We start from the raw sequence: 5,846 nt of genomic DNA on the forward strand, positions 1-5,846 counted from the left end.
AAGCAAATACTGTTGAATGATGATGCATGGGGGAGATTGTATTCATTGCAATGAAATGATGAGTGTAAAACTGATGTTCTCCCATGTAAGCTATCACTCAATTCACACACACACACAAAAAAAACTTTAAAACAAAACAAAACAAAACCCCAGAGGGAATAGAAGCAAATACTGTTAACCAATGATGCATGGAGGGGATTATAATCAGTGCAATGAAACAAAATACGATAGATTGAGTGCAAAACCAATCTTCTCCCATGTAAACTATTACTAAATGCACAATAGAAGCTTTAAAACAACAACAACAAATAAATAAGCAACTCTCTCAACCCAGGCTTCTCTAATTCATAATTTTGTAATGTATTTGGAAACTAAATACTAGAAATTGTATTGTTTACTAATAAATCTATTTTTTGTGTGAGTAATCTTCAAAATATTATAAATGTTAAAATAGATTTTAAAGTTCCATCAAGTTTTGTACTACCGTGTGTGGTTGTGTGTTTAATGTATTTGTTTACCTTGGCAGCTGTGTATTCCAAACATTTAAGTTCAATTGATTTTTTTAGAAGTAATATTAAAAGATTTCATAGGAATTGATTGAGGAAACTACTATATCATGCCCTTAGAAACCAACCACGCTCCATGTTAAAAGGGAACCATAATGCTTTGTGTTAGGCTTATAATTATACAATAAATGGAAATCAAATTTTACTATCTTCTTCTAAAGAATGATTTAAGCAACATGCTATGCCAATGCATTTACATTTACAAGAGACCCTCCCAGATCTAAAAACTTTAATTAAAACGTAACAAAGTTAGTTTTAGGATGAGTTTTCCTAAGTAGCATGTCACATTTGCCCTTCACAGTAACAAATACCTGGCTATCAGAGATGACTGCAATACCTGTTTAAGAAAACTTTTTAGCCATTGCTGTGGATTGAATTGTATCCACCTAAATGTTATGTTGCAGTACTAACTTCTAATACCAATGAATTCAACCTTCTGGCAAATAGGGTTCTTACAAATATACTCGAATTAATATATTGTTATATTGGTTTAGAGTGCTAGTGTCCTTTTAAGAAGAAGGGGATTTGAACACAGAGAAACTCAGAGAGAACATTATGTGAAAATGGAGATGGCAATTGGACTGATGTATCTACAAGCCAAGGAATGTTGGTGACCAAAAGTTAAGAATTCCATCTGGCCAATATCCAATAAAGTAAAAAATAATTTATCATTTTGCTATTGTTGTTAAGTGCTGTTGCATCAGTTCTGACATATAGTGACTCTGTATAACATTTTCAAGGAGAAATTGCTGGGTTTGAACTCAACCAATCTTGTGATTATCCTACAACACTACACCAGGACTCCAAGCTTATCTTACTCCTAGCCATGATATTCTTAGACAGTCATCGAGAGAAAAGTTCAGACAAAGATTGGAATGTAATTGCCTATTGCAGTCTTGTTCACTCAAAACTATTAGCACCCAAAATTAATGAATCTAAATGTATTACATTAAATTAATATGATTGTATCACTTTAAGTAAGTAGTTCAAAAAGACAGTTTTTGGAGACATGAGAAAATATCATTTGAACTTAGTGTATATCAATCTGACATTTTAATGAGAATTTTGAAAGAAATATCTGTAAGTAAATGTCCTTTTGTAATGAACGATTGGAGTTCATTTAAAATGCTGTAAAATCAGATATAGTCTATTAAAGAAACAGTCTTTTATCTGTAAGAAAGGAGGGTATTTTTAATAGTTTTATTTATTCTTTTCTCTTTCAAGCCTAAAACTTAATTTTACTGCTCTAACAATTATGGAATTTGATTAAAATCCTCAAATAATTATTATATTTTTATATACATGGCATCCAGGTGTAGCTTTGTAAGATAAGCACTGGAATGTGAACCACTATGTCGGCAATTCAAACCCAGCAGCTGCATCTCTGAAAACCTGTACAGGGTTGCTATGAGTCGGAATCAACTCGATAGCATTTAGCAACAACATACATATATAAGGTGGTAAATTTTGGTTGTGTGCCGTGGAGTTGGTTCCAACTTATAGAGACCTGCATAAACTTTCCAAGGCTGTAAATATTCACGAGAGCAGAAAGCCTCATCTTTCTCCCATGGAGAAATTGGTAGGTTCAAACTGCTGTTTTTGCAATTACATCATAATCCACTAAACTAACAGGGCTCCTGGTAGTTTAGTAGATTATTCTAACATATCCCAATCAATAGATATATCCCAATGTATACTTGTCTGTCAGTGTGTCATACTGTGGACGCTTACATATTTCTGTGATGCTGGAAGATATCCTAGCAATATTTGAAATACCAGTAGGGTCACCTTATACAAGGTCGCTATGAATCAGCAATGACTTGACAGCACTTAAGGAGCTCTGGTAGCGTAGTGGTTACGAATCGGGCTGCGAACCTTAAGGTCAGCAGTTCAAAACTACCAGTAGTTCTGTGAGAGAAAAATGAGGCTTTCTGCTCCCGTTAAGATTTACAGCCTCAGAAACCCTGTACAGGGTCGCTGTGAGTCGGTTCTGACTCCATGACACATAACCAACCAGCCAACAAAAACAACAACAGAGTCACCCATCATGGACAGATTTCAACTGAGCTTCCAGACTAAGACAGACTAGGAAGAAAGAGAGGTGGACTGAATGTTTAGCCACTGAAAAGCTTATGAATCAAGGTGGAACACTGTCAGATAGCACCAGGTTATTGAATATTGAAACATGATATGATGAGTACCAGAACAGTGTTAGATGTACTGTTGGGAGATGAGCCCCTCCAGTAGTAAGGAACTCAAAATATGGCTGGGGCAGAGCTTTCTCCTGAAAGTAGAGTTGACCATTATGATGCATATGCAATAAAGCTACCCTGTACCTTCATTTAATATTGGGGCACAACTCAAAATTAGAAGAAACAGCTGTAAACATCCATTAATAATCAAAACATGGAATGTAAAAAAAATTTCAATCTAGGAAAATTGGAAGTAGTGAAAAAAGGAAATGGAATGCATAAAGATTGATAATCCTATGCATTGTTGTTGTTGTTATGTGCTGGCAAGTCAGTTCTGACTCAGAGGGATCCTGGGTAGGTTCTGAACTGGTGACCTTGCAGTTCACAGTCTAGTGCTAATCCTACGGAGCCACACCAGGAGTCCATCCTAGGCATTAGTGAACTGAAATTGACTGGTATTGGCCATGCTGAATCTGACAGTCATAAAGCATGCTATGCCAGGAGTGACAAACAGACAAGCAATGGTGTAGGATTCATCATCCAAAAGAATATTTCAAGATCTATATTGAAGTATAATGCTGTCACTGATAAGATTATATCTATACATGTACAAGGAAAACCAGTTAATACCATGATTATTCAAATTTATGCATAAACTAAAGCCACTGATCATAGAATTGAAGAATTCTACCAACTTCTTCAGTTGATCAAACAGGCAATCAAGACGCATGGATAATTACTGGTGAATGGAATGCAAAGGCTGGAAAGAAAGAGCAAGGATCAATAGTGGCAAAATACAGTCATGATTACAGAAATGATTCCGGAGGTTTTGTGAAAGAATTTTGCTAAATGATTTATTGATTGCAAATACCTCTTTATAAACAACAGAAAAAACAACTATACACATGGAACTCTCCAGAAGAAATGCAAAGAAATCAAATTGACTGCAACTATGGAAAGAGATGATAGAAAAGCTCCATGTCATCAGCCAAAAAGAATGCTAGGGACAGATTGTGGAATTGACTATCAATTGCTCATATTTCAATTCAGGCTGGAGCTAAAGAAAAATTAAAACAAATCCATGTGAGCCAAAATGTGACTTTGAGCATATTCTACCTGAACTGAGTGATCATCTCAACAATAAAGGTGATATATTAGACACCATATAATAGACAACAGAACAGAAGCGTTGTGCAGTGACATCAAGAAGATCATGCAGGAAGAAAGCAAAACGTTCATACAGAAGACAAGAGAGAAGGAAAAGATCAAAATGGATGTCAGAGGGACTCTGAAACTTGCTTTCGAGCATGGTGGTGCTTATGTGCTGTGGAGTCAATTCTGACTCTGAGTGACCCTGTATAGCGTTTCTGAGGCTGTACATCTTTACAGGAGCAGAAAACCTCATCTTTCTCCCACAGCGTCACTGGTAGATTCAAACTCCTGACCTTGCAGTTAGCAACTCAGCGGGTAATCTACTAGCTACCAGAGCTCTTTATCCAGCATAGTAATGTTAAAGAAATTGGAAGAAATGAGGAGGCAAGAGAGCTGAACAGAAAATTTGAAAGAGCAGCTCAAAAAGGCAAAGTCGAATATTATAATGATATGTACAAAATCTTGGAGTTAGAAAACCAAAAGGCAAGAACATGCTAAGTATTTCTCAAAGCTGAAAGAAAAGGAAGGAAAAATTCAAACCTTGACATGAAATATTGAAGAATTCTATCGACAAAATACTGAATGATCCAGAAAGCATCAAAAGATGTTTGAGGGAATACACATAATCAATGAACCAAAAATCAATCATTGCTGCTCAATCATTTCAAGGGACAGAATGTTAAGAGCCCATGGTACTGGATCGCCAAGAAGGCCTCAAACACAATTCGTGAGTGAAAGGTGGTGGGATACTGCCTGCCCACCCCCAACTAAAAGATGCCACCACTTTACCAAGTACACACCTTCACTCCCAAATATATTCTCGTCAAGTCCCAGTTGTGGTACTTTGTGTCACACCTGGAGAAAATGCAGATGTCTTCCCCCGGAGAGATCGTGTATTGTAAGCAAGCGTTCAAGAAGTCCACACAACGGGTGAAGAGTTTTGGCATCTGGCTGCGCTATGACTCCCGAAGGAGGACCCAAACGATGTGTGAGTAGTGGGGCCTGACCACCGCCGGTGCCATCACCCAGAAATATGTATGCTCGACACCGCACCATGCCCATTCTATCCAGAGCATAAAAGTGGACGAGATTGCAGGCAGCAAGTGCCACCGGCCTGCAGTCAAGCAGTTACACGACTGCAATATCAGGTTCTCGCTGCCAACCGGGTTCTGTGTAGCCAGCACAAGCCTCTGTCATCACCATGCAGCCCAACACCTTCTTCTAGGAACAGCGCCATGCACCACCCGGGTCTGCCCAATAAACACCTCAGGGAATGATGAAAAAAAGGACCAGTGGTACTGGAGGAAGAAGTCAGAGATGCACTGAAGACATTGGCAAAGAACAAGTCTCCAGGAATTGATGGAACACAAACAAAAATTTTTCAACAAGCTGATACAGTACTGGAGGTACTCACTCATCTATGCCAAGATATTTGGAAGACAGCTAGCTGGACAACTGTTTGGAAGAGATCCATATTTGCACCCAACCTAACAAGTGGTAACCAAACAGAATGTGGAAATCATTCGATATATCATTAATGTCACATGCAATTAAGTTTTTGCTAAATATCATTCAAAAACAGCTGCAGCAGTAAGTACTTTGACAGGGAACTGCCAGAAGTTCAAGCTGGATTTAGATGAAGACATGGAACAAGGGATAGCACTGCTGATGTTAGATGGATTCTAGCTGAAAGCAGAAAATACCAGACAGATGCTAAATGTTTCTGACTTTTGACAAGCTCTGGACAACATTGTAGAGTATAAGTGTTCCACAACACTTAACTATGCTCATGTACCTGTACCTGTACCTGTGCCAATAAGCAGTCGTTCATACTGAATGAGGGAACACTGAATGGTTGAAAATTACAAAAGGTGTGCACTAAGATTGTATCTATCACACTTGTTCAATCTGTACAAGAAATTGGATTTGATAAAGA

The 5,846-nt window shown here is 37.7% G+C and overlaps 1 pseudogene; it reads left to right on the forward strand.

The window, feature by feature from the left end:
- LOC102822989 overlaps positions 1-5,135 on the forward strand; it is a 186,422-nt pseudogene extending 181,287 nt beyond the window's left edge.
- The last annotated feature ends 711 nt before the right edge of the window (positions 5,136-5,846 follow it).

The sequence above is a fragment of the Chrysochloris asiatica genome, unplaced genomic scaffold, assembly GCF_000296735.1.
Source record: "Chrysochloris asiatica unplaced genomic scaffold, ChrAsi1.0 scaffold00001, whole genome shotgun sequence".
NCBI classification, from domain to species: domain Eukaryota; kingdom Metazoa; phylum Chordata; class Mammalia; order Afrosoricida; family Chrysochloridae; genus Chrysochloris; species Chrysochloris asiatica.